This window comes from Mirounga leonina, unplaced genomic scaffold (genome assembly GCF_011800145.1).
Source record: "Mirounga leonina isolate KUSES-001 unplaced genomic scaffold, KU_Mleo_1.0 Mir_115, whole genome shotgun sequence".
Lineage (NCBI taxonomy): Eukaryota > Metazoa > Chordata > Mammalia > Carnivora > Phocidae > Mirounga > Mirounga leonina.
In genome coordinates, this window is record NW_023270268.1 from 7616272 (window position 1) to 7631148 (window position 14877).

General features: G+C 41.0%; 1 pseudogene; it reads right to left on the reverse strand.

Annotated features, from left to right (window-relative positions):
• Positions 1 to 579: 579 nt before the first annotated feature.
• LOC117999247 lies at positions 580 to 1721 on the reverse strand (annotated as a pseudogene).
• Positions 1722 to 14877: the final 13156 nt, after the last annotated feature.

Genomic DNA, 14877 nt, shown 5'->3' on the forward strand with positions numbered 1-14877 from the left:
AGAACTGTCTAATAGTCTCTTCAGGGGGAAAGGCAGTTCAGACAGAGAATTTGGTGAAATGTGAGCACTCAGGTGAAAAGAGACTGCAGGGAAGTGGTATCAGTCAGTCCTATCATCTTATGTTTTAGGTATCTCTTGCATCTTTAATTTTTCATTAGCCTTTTGTAATGAGTCTCTTAGTAAAGCTATTTTGGAATCTTGAAGCCTTTTGGAAGTTTCTGCATACCAGTTAAAGTAGGTATCCTATTTTTGTTTATTCAACTTGGAATACCTTGAGCATTTCTCAAGTGCATTTCTTAAATGAGCTATCTTGTTTAATTGGAATGTTGCTCATAATGGCCTTTGTAATACTACATGACTTTTAGAAAAATTTGCCATTTTGCCATGTATCTGCAGCTTCCAGGATTATAGTTCTTTTGTTGTTGTTGTTTTCTTGTTTGCTTTATTTTTGAGAGGGAAGATTTTTTTTTATTAATTGAAGTTAAATTTATAAACTTTTTGTCATTAAGTTAAAGATGCAGAGCAAGAAGTTCTGTTTGATGGAGCAGGAGAGCCATGGGATGATAAAGTGAAGTCAGTTCATGTCCTATCCTCCTCGGTACCCGAATCTCCAGTGAGGTTACAGAGCCATATCTGTTTCATGCTCCCATTCCTCACAACACTCCAAGAATCTGCTCGGAAGAATCTGTATACTGCCAGTTCCTCCAGCTCCCCTCCGATGGGCTGGGACTCATTCTTCAGCACCCCAGTGCTCCCAGAGACCAGCTCCAACAGCTCATCCTTCTGTTCCAGATAGCCTGCTGCTCCTCGATGAAATGGGAGTTGGCTAACTGGACCTCGTGGTCCAGGCGTCCTTATTTCTCTGTCATCCGGCACTCCAGCTCTGACAACCACTGTCCCCTAGCAGTGCCTGTCTAGTTTTTCGTTCAGTGAACGCCCGCACAGATGAAGCTGACATCTGATCCTTCATGTCCCTGACAACTTGCCAAGTACTTGGGACAAAGGTTTTTCTTATACTTAATTCAGTCGTATCGAGGTTGAATTTTCTAGCATTTGCTTCAACTATGCTGATGATCTCGTCAAGGTCCTCTAGATCCCACTCTATTTATTTATTTTTTAAATTAACATATGATGTATTATTTGTTTCAGGGGTACAGGTCTGTGATTCATCAGTCTTACATAATACACAGCACTCCCCACAACACATACCCTCCCCAATGTCCATCACCCAGCCACCCCATCCCTCCCACTCCCCACCACTCCAGCAACCCTCAGTTTGTTTCCTAAGATTAAGAGTGTCTTATGGTTTGTCTCCCTCTCTGGTTTCTTCTTGTTTCATTTTTCCCTCCCTTTCCCCATGATCCTCTGCCTTGTTTCTCAAATTCCACATATCAGTGAGATCATATGATAATTGTCTGTCTCTGATTGACTTATTTCACTTAGCATAATATCCTCTGGTTCCAACCACGTCATTGCAAATGGCAAGATTTCATTTTTTTTGATGCCTGCGTAATATTCCATTGTATATATATACCACTAGATCCCACTCCATACTCCCAGAGGTTGTTTCTCAGCTCATTGGTGGTCCAGTCGATTTCTTCCCTCCTTGCTAAGGAGGGGTCCTGGAGGAGCTCTGTCCATCTCTGAAATAATCCCTGGGTGGTGTTGACTGCTTTCTGTACCTCACCTTTCACCACAAAGAAGGGGTCCTCCACAGACATGGCCTCCCAACCCCAGGCTGCCTCATGCCAACTCTGCTCACAGGGCACCTGCACCCTCCCAGCCTCCCTCTGCTGACCCCATGGGCCTGCCACAGCCAGGGCCGCTTCCTTATCCTGGGGAACCCAGAGCAGCTGGTGCACATGGAACCGCTGTGGGTCCAGCACTCGATCACTCTGCAGACCGAATCCCAGACTCCGATGCCGGCCCCCTTGCCCGCCTCTTCCCCTGCCAGGACTATAGTTCTTAAGCATAAAAGAAGCACAAGTGATAGAAGATGGCACGCTCAACTCTTCAGATAGAAAGAATCCCATTTAAACAAATTTTATTCACCCGAGGCCTTCTGCTGGACCTGGTCCAGTTCTTAAACTGGATGCAGACCTACTCCAGCCATAACCACAAATAATTCCTAGCATGGCAACGGTTGGAATTTTCCACTCAGAAACCTGGGAATTGAGATCCAAAGGACTAGAAGCTTGGTTCCAGGCAGAACTGTCTGGCAGCTCACTTGGCTCTGGGAAGAATCCTCTGCCAGCTCAATCTGACCTGCCCTGTAAAGGAGAGCCAATTGGATTGGGAGCTCGGTGCAGAGGGCAGAGCTCAGAACTGAGAGGAACTTACCTATGACCCTCAGAAATGGCAAGAAAAATAGTGAACTCAAAGGCGTCAAGGGGTACCATGCCTGTGTTTCTCACTGACCCCCAAACGCCGCCAGAAGACTGCCTCAGATCTTGTCACTGTATCAAATCTGTTGAAGAACAAAAATTTGGTGTCACCTGGAGTTTGAGTTGCTGCACGAGGGTGTCAAAGAGAATAACCAACCACAAACTGAGAGGGCAGAAATCCAGAAATGCATTGCATATAGCCAGCCAAAAAAGCTTTAAGACTAAAGACAAAACAAAACCAATTACCACTACTCCTAAGAAGATAAACTTTGTGAATGATGAAATGTTGATAAAGCTTTTGTAGATACACAAAAGGAACTTGCACATTTCTCAACAGCTGATTCCTCAGCAGAGTCATGAAAATGTTGATGAAGCAATTAATGGCTCAGTTGTGATACACTGGTGATACATCAAATATTTCAAAAAGACCAATAAATTAAATGTTTTATATAGTTTTATTTTTAAAAATTTTGTTAATATACAGGCTTTGGCACATCTAAAAAAAAGTTTTATTTATTTATTTTAGAGAGAGAGAGAGAGAGGAGAGAGGGGCAGAGGGAGAGGGAAAGGAAAGAGAGAGAGAATCTCAAGCAGACTCCCCAATGAGCTTGGAGCCCAATGCGGTGCTTGATTCCCATGACCCTGAGATCATGACCCGAGGTGAAATCAAGAGTCAGAAGCTTAACTGACTGAGCCACCCAGATGCCCTGGCATTGGTACATTTTTAAAACTAACTACATACACAGACCTTTTTTATAATCTAGGAAAGTGGAATGTCAGAAGTCATTAAAATGTGACAAACTTAAAGCATTAAAACAGAAGGCACTTCACAAAATCTGTTCACTGTAACAGCAGATATATCCTCATGTACATCCTTCACTTTATAAGTGGAGTGAATGTGTGTCTGGATCGGAGGACCCACAAATATGGACAGTTTCATGGAAGTAAAAAAATATAAGATAAATGAATAATGAGCCCTTGGCCAATTTTTTTTTGGTTTTTGATGACCTTAAGTCTACTTTAACTTTTCTCTCATTAAGAGGGAAAAAAACAGAAGGATTCAGAATTGGAAGAAAAGGTGAAATCCCAGAATGTAATTACTTGTAGGTGGGGGGATTGGTGGGTATTAAATCACTTTTTCCCCTGGAAAAAAACAAAAACAAAAATTCAGCTGAGTTACATTGAAACCTGATTGACTTACCCAACAATCCCTGAACAGGGTAGCATCCTACCTAATAAATAGACAGGCTCTCTCCAAGGAGCTCTACAAAATGGAAGGCTTTTATAGGAAGGAGGGCAGAACAAGGAGCTTATTAGCAAAAGAAAAAAAAAGATTATTTCAGGCATGGTTACCTTCCCTTGGTGGGGAAGGCTGGGGTCTTATCAGGCAGATGACCTTACTAATGCTGACCAGGAAATGCCAGACTGGTTTAAAATTCCACTCCTGGGACAGGTTGAAACTTTAATTAAGTCTTGGTTTGCTATCCTGGGGGCAAATGACTCCACCTTGGGCCTATTATTTCTTTTGTCTTTCAACAGTTGTAAGAGTGATAAATGCACAAGGTAGACATTCAAATCTAAGAAAAGGTATGCAACCAGGAGTAATTAAAAGTAAACCTCCCTCCTAGAATTTCCCTTCCTTGCTCTCCTGAGATGGATTCATTATTTCTCGCCCCTTTCTTCCTTTGTTTATGCCCTTATTTTGTTGGGATACATCCCACTACTATGAAATGTGTGTTTATGCTGCCCTCAAGTTGTATTGGTAATTGAGCTGGGTCTAGAATTCTAGAATTTTTAAGGCTTGGTGTTTGGCTTCTAGCCCTCAGGGTTGCTGATGATGGTCTGATATTCCTTTCTTTGCAGGTGACATTTACTGCTGTTACAGTATATAGTTTCACACCAGAAGCTTTTTAGATTGCGTCTGGATGCCTAGTTCTGAGACCTGACTATCTGTGACTAGTTGTGGGTCTTTTTAAATTTAGTCTATGCAGCCTTTCTTTGGAGGGTCTTTCCAACTGAAGATTGTATCTCCAGCCACCTTCACGAATTATCCTAGCCCTTCATATCAACCATGAATAGTCAATGACTAACCACCAGACATCTCTGCAAAATCAACAGCAAAATTGATGAAGGACCAAGATGAACAAACAGAAAAAAACAGATATAATTCAGGGAACCGAAAGTTTTAAAGTGCTGACTGGTCTCTTAAGTTCGTGACTACCAAAACCTCAAGGGGCCCAGCATGCTATTCAGTAACTGTCCTTTTCCTTATTCTACTCACTCCCCTCCTCCCCTAGACAATGATTTTATATTTTTATCTCTCTTTTCAGACTTCCAGTGTGGCCTCCCCCATCCTCATCTGCAGCTGACTACCTTGATTTCCCTGAGAATTAGAAGAGTCAGAAGAGAATTCCCATGAGCTCCCAGCATCGGATCTACCCAACTACCTGATCCTCTATCTTCCTCTTGCTATGAAGTCATCATCCCTGCTCTTAGATCAGCCAGCTCCTTCCCCTGTGCCCTGGATCCCATTCCTTCTCTCCATCCTAGGGACACAGCTTCACCACTGCCTCCCCTCTATCCTGCGTCATTTCCCCCTCTCTACTGTATCATTCCCATCAGCGTGCAAACAGGCAGGTATTTCCACACCTTAAAACACAACAAATAATCCTCTACTTTCCCCTCCAGGTACTGCCTTTCTCTCCTCTGCCCTTTGCAGGTGAACTTGAAAAACTTGTCTAAGCTAGTTGCCTCTGATTCTTCATCTCCCATCTGTCTTTTTTTTTTTTTTTTAAGATTATTTATTTATTTGTTTATTTGACAGAGAGAGACAACAAGAGAGGGAACACAAGTGGGGGGGTGGGGGAGGGAGAAGCAGGCTTCCTGCCAAGCAGGGAGCCTGATGCGGGGCTCGATCCCAGGACCCTGGGATCATGACCTGAGCCGAAGGCAGATGCTTAACTACTGAGCCACCCAGGCACCCCCATCTCCCATTCTGTCTCAATCAAAGATTTTGCTCTCACTGTTCTGTCAAAATAAATCTTGTCAAGTTCAACAATGATCTCCTTATAACTAAATCTAATGTCCGATTCTCAGGTCCCATCTTATATTTGGACGCAGGCAATCATTCCTTCTTTGAACACTGTCCTCACTTGGCTTCAAGGACTCGCATTCTCCTGGTTGATCTCGGACCTCACCGGCAGTTCCTCCTCACTCTCCGTAGCTCATTCACCCTCCAATGTCTACCCTCTTAATCTTGGAGTCTCCAGACTAAGTTCTCGAACTCTTATTTACACTCTTCATGAACTTCTTTTTGAAGACCAACTATATCCAGTATCTACAGCCCTAACTTCTCTCCCCTGATCTCGACTCATGCATTTAACTGCCTATTTAATATCTCTTTTTGGATGTCAAATAGACACCTCATGTTCAGCAAGTCCAACATTGAGCTCCCCATCTCATCATCCCTCTTCCCAAATGGTTCCTCCCAAATTCCTCCTTCCTGTCACAGAAAACAGTGATCAGCTTTCCTAGTACTCAACCTAAGAACGTGAGAATCCTCTATTTTCCTCACATGACACATCTCATACATTATATATTATATAATATAGCCATTTTATATCCAGAATATGACATCTAATAATCACCTCCACCTACTACACTCATTTCTCACCTGGGCCTTCTAGAATAATATCCTAACTAGAATAACCACTTCTTTCCAGTTTGCCTGGTACTTTCTTGATTTTCTCACTGCAAGTTCAGTCTCAGGAAACCCCCTCAGCCCCAGGGCAAACCAGGATAATTTTTCATCCTACTTCTACCTGGGTTCTGCTTCTTCCATGGCCTCCCTACAGTCTATTTTCAGTGGGGATAAGCTGATTCTCTTGAAAAGCAAATTTTATCATGTCACTTCTCTGCTCAAAACCCTTCAGTGGCTCCCCATGCCACTCAGAGAGAAAGCTGTTGCTTTCAGTGACCTCTGAGACGTCAGGATCCACAGGCTTGAAAGCAAAGATGGAGAGTTCCATTTTGATCAGGTCGGTATGGAAGTACTTGTGGCAGCGTCCAGAAATGGAGGGAAAATTGAGAACATATTCTGTTTGTAAAACAAGAGCAGATGGTTATGGAAAAAGTTGTAAGTAAGAATTCTAGAAAATTAAAAATATTTGTTAAATTGAAAAAAATACAATAGTAGGATTGAAAGACAAAATTACATAATCTATATTTGGGGATACTAATGATAAATAAATGTCATATACATGTAGTTTGCTTAAATAGTATTTCAAATCCAAAATATAAAAGTTGTATAAATATATATCTTTGTAACACGATGCCCTAAACTCCCAGAATCTTCAGTGTGCCTCTTCCCAAACCAAGGACATATGACTCCCCAAATCAGGATCAGAAGTCAGCATTGGTGTAACACTGACATCCTATCCAAGGACCATTCAAATTTCCCCAACTATTCAACAGCGTCTCTCTCCTGTTTGGTTCATGCTTTTCACTTAATAATCACATGCCTTTTGTCTCCTTCAATCTAGAACAATTCTTTAGCCTCTCCTTGTCCTTACAACCTTAAAAGTTTTAAAGAGTACAAACCTTTCATTCTGCAGGATGTTGCTTGGTGTAGTTTCCTCAGGACAGGACTCAGACATGCATTCTTGGGAGGAATATACAGAAGTGATGCTGTTCTCTTCCCAATTCATCACATTGGGGCACTCCTGATACTGACTTGTTTGACCACTGGTGATGTTAATCTTGATTGCTTGGTTTATTTGATGTCTGCTAGGTTTGTCCACATTACATTATCATTTTTCTCTTTGTAATTGATAAGTATGTTGTGAAAAGATACTCTCAAACTATGGCAATATCCTCATCCCACTAAACCTACATTCATTTGACTTAGTATCCATTGATGATTCTTGTCTGAATTAATCACCATTGTGCTGGTTGTTTGTTCTTCTTTCTCATTCATGATTTTATTTATTTAGGTCCTTTCTCTTTTCTTTTTGGTAAGTCTGACTAAGGGTTTATCAATTTTATTAACTTTTTCAGAGAACCAGCTCCTGGTTTCATTGATCTGTTCTATTGTTTTTTAGTTTCTGTATCATTTATTTCTGTCTAATCTTTATTATTTCTGTCCTTCTGCTGGCTTTAGGCTTCGTTTGTTCTTTTTCTAGCTTGTTTAGGTATAAGACTAGGTTGTTTGAGATTTTTCTTGCTACTTGAGGTAGGCTTGTATTATTATATACCAGCCTCTTAGGAATGCTTTTGCTGCATTCCCAAAGGTTTTGGACTGTTGTGTTTTCATTTTCATTTGTTTCCATGTATTCTTTTTTAAATTTATTCTTTGATCCTGGTTGACCCATTCATTGTTTAGTAGCGTATTGTTTAATCTCCATGTATTTGTGGTCTTTCCAGACTTTTTCTTGTGGTTGACTTCAAGTTTCATAGTGTTGTGGTCAGAAAATATGCATTTATAATCTCAATCTTTTTGTATTTGTTGAGGCCTGATTTGTGACCCAGTATGTGATCTATTCTGGAGAGTGTCCCATGTGCACTTGAAAAGAATGTGTATTCTGCTGCTTTAGGATGGAACGTTCTGAATATATCTGTTTAAGTCCATCCGGTCCAGTGTGTCATTCAAAGCCATTGTTTCCTTGTTGATTTTCTGTTTAGATGATCTGTCATCCATTGATGGAAGTGGGATATTAAAGTCCCCTATTATTATTGTATTATTATCAATGAACTCAAAAAACTTTGTTTGTTATCAATTGTTTTATATATTTGGGTGCTCCCATTTTGGGGGCATAAATATTTACAATTGTTAGATCTTCTTGTTGGATAGACCCCTTAATTATGATATACTGTCCTTCTTCATCTCTTGTTACAGTCTTTGGTTCAAAGTCTAGTTTGTCTGATGTAAGAACGACTACTCCACTTTGTTTTGACATCCATTTGCATGATAAATGTTTCTCCAGCCATTCACTTTCAATCTGCAGATGTCTGTAGGTCTAAAATGAGTCTCTTGTAGGCAGCATAGAGATGGGTCTTGTTTGGGAATATGCATTTTTAAAATTCACTTCTTTAACATTGTTTTTTAATCCTTCTGGAATTTTTTTCTTTACAGTATGAGGCAGGAATCTTTCTCAGTCTTTTTGCAAGTATAGCAATCAATTGTATTGTTGAAGAGTTTGTCCTTTCTTCTGCTTTAATCACAATTCCTTTGGCTGTGGTTTGTGTAAGGACTCAACTCAAGAATGCGAGGACAGTTCATGACTCATATTGGCACTATAACAGGAAAGTCAAGAAACTGGGGATCCTCTACATCTTTCAAGAGCCAAGTGGTTTGTCATCTTTCATGGGCCACAGGATTTACTCATCACTGCTTCTCTCTGCCTCCTCCTTCTTATAAGCAGCTTCCTCTGCTTGCACATGTGCCTCATGGCTACCAACCTCAATCTGTCTGATTTGACCACTGGACTGCACACCATTATTGACTATGGGGTCTCTACAATGCCCATTTGAAAGGGATAATCTGCTTGACTCAGTCCAGGCTATAGATAGGTTCATCTTGGGTCTGGGGGGTCTATCTCTGGTCCAATTACCTTGGGTCAGGGCAGGGAGCAAAGTTAGAATAGTTCCTGGGGAAACCCCCTCAGCTGTAGATAAGATGAAGCAGTTTCTTTAAGAAGGATGAGTCATATGGAGGACACAGAACCTATCTACTAAATCTATAGTCATACATTAAGTTCTCATAAGGCAAGTTTTTTAAAAATCAAGTTATAGGGGCACCTAGGTGGTGTAGTTGGTTAAGAGTCTGACTCTTGGTTTTGGCTTAGGTCACGATCTCAGGGTCCTGGGATCAAGCCCTGCATCAGGCTCCCTGCTCAGTTTGGAGTCTGCTTAAGAGTCTCTCTCCTCTCTTCCTCTGCTCCTCCCCCACAAACAAATAAAATCTTTTAAGATTTTTTTTTTTAATTTATTTAGCAGAGAGAGAGAGCACAACAGGAGGAGCAGCAGAGGCAGATGGAGAAAGAAGCAGGCTCCCTGCTGAGCAAGGAGTCTGACGCAAGGCTCAATCCCAGGACCCTGAGATCATGACCCAAGCCAAAGGCAGATGCTCAACCGACTGAGCCACCCAGATGCCCCAATAAAATCTTTTAAAAAATCAATTTATAGATTTTAAGAAGTGAGGACATTTGGTAAAGGTTTTGTGAATCTGAAAATTAAGGATTAGTTTGAGTTCATGGATCATCATTGAGAAACACTGACTTAAGTCCAGCACTTTAACTTCTCAGATGAGTAAACTGAGGGCCAGAGAGGACAAAGGATTTGTCCTGGTCCACATGGCCTGTCACTGGCAGACCTGGTATGAGAACCAGGGTTGGCAGTACAGTGAGGCAAACAAAGCACCGAGGATGTACAATTTAAGGAGGCCCTTGCTCTCAGAGTCATGCTAGTGCCTGAGGTGCCTCCCTGGCCTCACCCTAGGCCCCAGCCCCGATTAGAACTCTAGGATCCTGCCTACCAGGAAGGACAGATCAATCACATCTGATTTGAAGGGTTTAAGTGAGGGGGACTTACGGAGAATTTTCCTGCATTGCTCTCTTCAGGGAGAAGTTCCTGAGGAAGACTGGTTAACCTGGTTTCCCCAAGGTGAAGGATCTGATCATTTGGGGTGGCTGCTCACTGGAGAAGCCTGAAATATCCTCTATACCCAGAGCATTGAGGGCCCCCCAAGTCTGGGCACAGAGTTCCTTGCCTGGGCTATCTTTAGCTGGTTGCTGAGGGTTGCAGCATTTCTGAGACCTGATGATGGATACTTCTCTCTTCCCCCTTTCATAAAAATAGGACTTCAGTCCAACCAGTCTTATAGGATCTGTTCTTGCAGAAATGGAACATGTAGGGTTTGGGTTTCTCTTGTCTCCTGTCTGGTATCTGCTTCCTTTGTGCAGAATTGCTTACTAAGAATTTTACCACAGGAAGATTTTAAGAAAGTTAGTGCTGGCTTTGTTGTTGGTCAAGGCAAAAAATCACCAAGAAGGTCAGCAAGACAAAGAAGAAATAAAGGAGAGAAGATCAAAAGAAAAATGCCCTGAATCACTTTGTGACCCTTTCTCTGCTCCCGCCTGCTCCCACGCACAATCTTTTCCCACCTGGACTTCTGCTTTTCTCTCACCCTGATTTGGTGTACTCTCAACAAGGCAGCCAGAGGGATTTATTAAAATATGAACCAGGCAAGAAAATGAACTAAAAGGCATTCAGGTTGAAAAGGAAATGAAACTATCTCTATTTGCAGATGACATGATCTTGTATTCAGAAAATCCTAAGATATCCACTAAAAAACTATTAGAACTAATTAATGAGGTCACTGAAATGATAAGATACCAGTTATAAAATCAATTGCATTTTTATACACTTGTAGTGAGCAATCCAAAAATGAAATTATGAAAACTATTTATAAGAGCAACAAGAATTTATTCAACAAGAATAAAGCACTTAGGAATAAATTTAACAAAGGAAATGCAAAACTTATATTCTGAAAACTACAAAAAATAGTTGAAAGAAATTAAAGATCTACATAAATGGAAAACATCCCATGCTCTTAATACAGAAGACTGAATATTAGTAAGATCACAATACTCTCCAAATTCATCTATAGATTTAATGCAGTCTCTATCAAAATCCCAAATGATTTCTTTGTAGAAATTCACAATTGATCCTAAAATTCATATGGGAATTCAAGAGACCTAGAATAGCCAAAACAATCTTGATAAAAGAAGAAAAAGTTGGAGGACCCACACTTTCCAGTTTCAAAACTACAAAGGAGCAATAATCAAGACAGTGTGGTACTGGCATAAGGATATACACATTTATATGGAGTAGAAGTGGGAATTCAGAAATAAATCCATATATCTCTGGTTCATTAATTAAGGATGCCAAGATCATTCAATAAGAAAAGAATAGTCTTTTTTTTTTTTAAAGATTTTATTTATTTATTTGAGAGAGAGAGAATGAGAGACAGAGAGCATGAGAGGGAGAAGCAGACTCCCCGCTGAGCAGGGAGCCCGATGCGGGACTCGATCCCGGGACTCCAGGATCATGACCTGAGCCGAAGGCAGTCATTTAACCAACTGAGCCACCCAGGCGCCCCAAGAATAGTCTTTTCAACAAATGGTGTTGGGACAACTGGATAGCTACATGCCAAAGAATGAAGCTGGACCTCTTACCTTGCACCATGCTCAGAAATTAAATCAAAATGAATTAAAGACTTAAATGTAAAAGCCCAAATTCTTTGTGTGTGTTTTTATAGCCTTGCCAAGACAAGGCCTCAAAAAGTTGGTTTAAAGGTGAGTTAGGGGCGCCTGGGTAGCTCAGTTAGTTAAGCGTCTGACTTCAACTCAGGTCATGATCTCAGGGTCCTGAAATCGAGCCCACATCGAGCCCTGCATTGGTCTCTGCACTCAGCAAGGAGTCTGCTGTCCCTCTGCGCCCGCCCCCCACTTATATACTCTCTCTCTCTAATAAATAAATAAAATCTTAAAAAAAAAGGAGGGGTGCCTGGGTGGCTCAGATAATTAAGCGTCTGCCTTTGGCTAAGGTCATGATCCCTGGGTCCTGGGATCGAGCTGGGCTCCTGGCTCATCAGGGAGTCTGCTTCTCCCTCTCCCTCTGCCTCTCCCCCTGCTCATGCTCTCTCCCTCTGTCTCAAATGAATAAATAAAATCTTAAAAAAAAAGACTCCAAGTTCCTCTCCATGGAAATCTTGAGTTTAAAAAAAGCCAAAACTCTTTAAAAAAATAGTTGTAAATCTTCATGACCTTGGATTTGGCAACTTATTCTTTGCTATGACACCAGAGGCATAAGCAACAAAAGAAAAAGATAAATTGCACTTCATCAAAATTAAAAATTAAAAGGACATCATCAAGAAAGCAAAAAGGCAAACCACAGAATGGGAGAAAATATTTGCAAATCTAGGATATATAAAGAACATTTGCAACTCAATAAAAAGACAAATAACCCAATTAAAAAATATGTGAAGTATCAGAATAGACATTTCTCTGAACAAGATAAATAAATGGCCACTAAGCTCATGAAACGATGCTTAATATCATCAGTCATCAGGAAAATGCAAATCAAAACCACAGTGCAATAACACTTCACACCCACTATGATGACTAGTATAAAAATAAGATAAGTGTTAGCAACCATGTGAAGAAAGAACCCTCATACATTGCTGGTGGGTGTGTAAAATGCAGCCACTTTAGGAAGACAGTCTGGCAGTTTCATAAAAATTTAAACGTAGCTACCAGCTGACCTGGCAGCTCCACTCCTAGGTATACACCAAACACAAATGAAAACATAAGCCCAAATAAAAACTTATATATGAATGTTCATAGAACCATTATTCATAATAGCCAAAAAGTGGCAATCCCATTTATACCAAACGTCCAGAATAAGCAAATATTATAGAGATAGAAAGTAGATGGGTGATTACTGTGGTTGGGGGTGAAGAATGGTGAAAAGATTAGGAGGTGACATCTGAAAGGAAGGGGTTGCTTTTTGGGATGATGAAGATGTTCTAGAATTGCCCTTGGTGATGGCTACACAACTCTGTGAATACACTATAAAGCAGTAAAGTACAATTTACTGAGTGAATTATATGGTATATAAATTATATCTCATTAAAGTCATCCACACCTACATCTATCTATCTATATATATATATCTACAATCACATCCTGCCTCTGCCGAGCACCCTCCAAGGGCTCCCCATCTCGAGTCGGTTCAAAGCCCTTACAAAGTCCACCAGGATCTGGTCCCGCACTACTTCACTGCTCTCACCTCCTGCTCTTCTGCCCCCTTTGCTATTCCTCTAAATAGACTGTTTTCTCCCAGATAATTGCAAGGCTCATTCCCTTCCTTTCTCCAGATCTCTGCTCAAATGCCACCTTCTTGATGAGACTTACTCTGATCATTCAATTAAAAATCACGGTTCTTATCACACTGCCTTGCTCTGTTTTTCGTTTCTATGGCACTAACCATCTTTCTAGTGGGGAGGACATTCAAAATATTTAACAACCCACACTATAGGTATAGAAATACAGAGTGCAGAATAGGGTATAGATCCTAGAGACCCCTGCTGGGCTGAGGATCAATCCTTTCGGATCATAGGAAGATGGCGGCAGGTGGTGTTCCTGGGAAGTCAGGAGACTAGGAGGCACTTGGGCTTTAGGGCAGATGTACAGAAATATTTCAACTGCTCTGGCTTACTACTATATACCTGATGAATATCAGCTGTGTTTGCATCATATTATATCAGTTTCTTATATTTACCATCAATGTCTCCCGTGCCAAATGTACCAGTTTGGCATACTGATTATTTTGCTTTAAAGTTACTTAAGAGGGTCACCTGGGTGGCTCAGTCAGTTAGACATCCAACTCTTGATTTTGGCTCAGGTGGTGATCTCAGGGTTGTGGGACAGGTTGGGCTCTGAGCTCAGTGGGGAGTCTGCTTGAGGATTCTCTCTCTCCCTCTCCCTGTGCCCAACCCCCCCACTTGTGTATGCACATTCTCTTTCTCTCTCAAAAAAAAAAAGCAAATAAAAAAATAAAGTCATTTAAGAAATGGCAAGTGCAGGAAGAACGCTCTGACCCCTGCTTTGTCTCTAGAAAGCAGAAAATAAATCTCCCACATGAAAGGTACCCTCCCTTCACCAGCAGGTGTAGAGACATCCTTATCATCAGAGACAGGGAATTTAGGGCTGAAGAGGCCTATATAAACAAACTTGTTACTTTTACTAATTTATTAAGCCAGCCCAAAATCTGCTTACAATTCCTTGCTAATTAAAGCTCCCAAATATAAGTTTTCTTTGTCCTGTTAATTCCTCTCTAAATTTATGTTTCTTTGTCTAAAAATTATAAAAGCTGCCTGCCTTGGTCATTTCTTTAGGTCTCAATTTCATGATTGGGCCTCTGTGTGCATGTAATTAAACTTTGTTCTTTTTTCCTGTTAATCAGTCTCATGTTAATTTAATTCTTAGACCAGCTAGAAGAAGCTTGAAGGGTGGAGTAAAAGACCTTGGTCAGAGCTCTTTTGGAGAAACCATGTGGGCAAAAGTTTGATTGGAGTGCATTTAAGAGAGAATGGGAAGGAGACAAAGAGGAGTCAGGAAACGGAAAACTTTTTTTTTTTTTTTTAAGAGTTTTTCTGTGAAGGAGAACACAGGGTAATTGGGCTTCCATCTTCCTGCTAGGCTGGGATCTGTTTGAATCCCAAGCTCCAGTCTGGGGTCTGTTTCCTGCTCCTAGATCCTTGCTGGCTTTGGTCTGCTGGCGCCAGGACCTGCCCACCTGGCTGTCGACCTCCTTCTGCCACCCCCTCTGTTCTTCTGGCTTTAGAGATGGGCTGTAGTATAGAACTGGGAAGTGGTATCAAGAGGTGTTTTTAGAATTAATGCTTTATCATTTTTTCTGTCAGTTAAATATT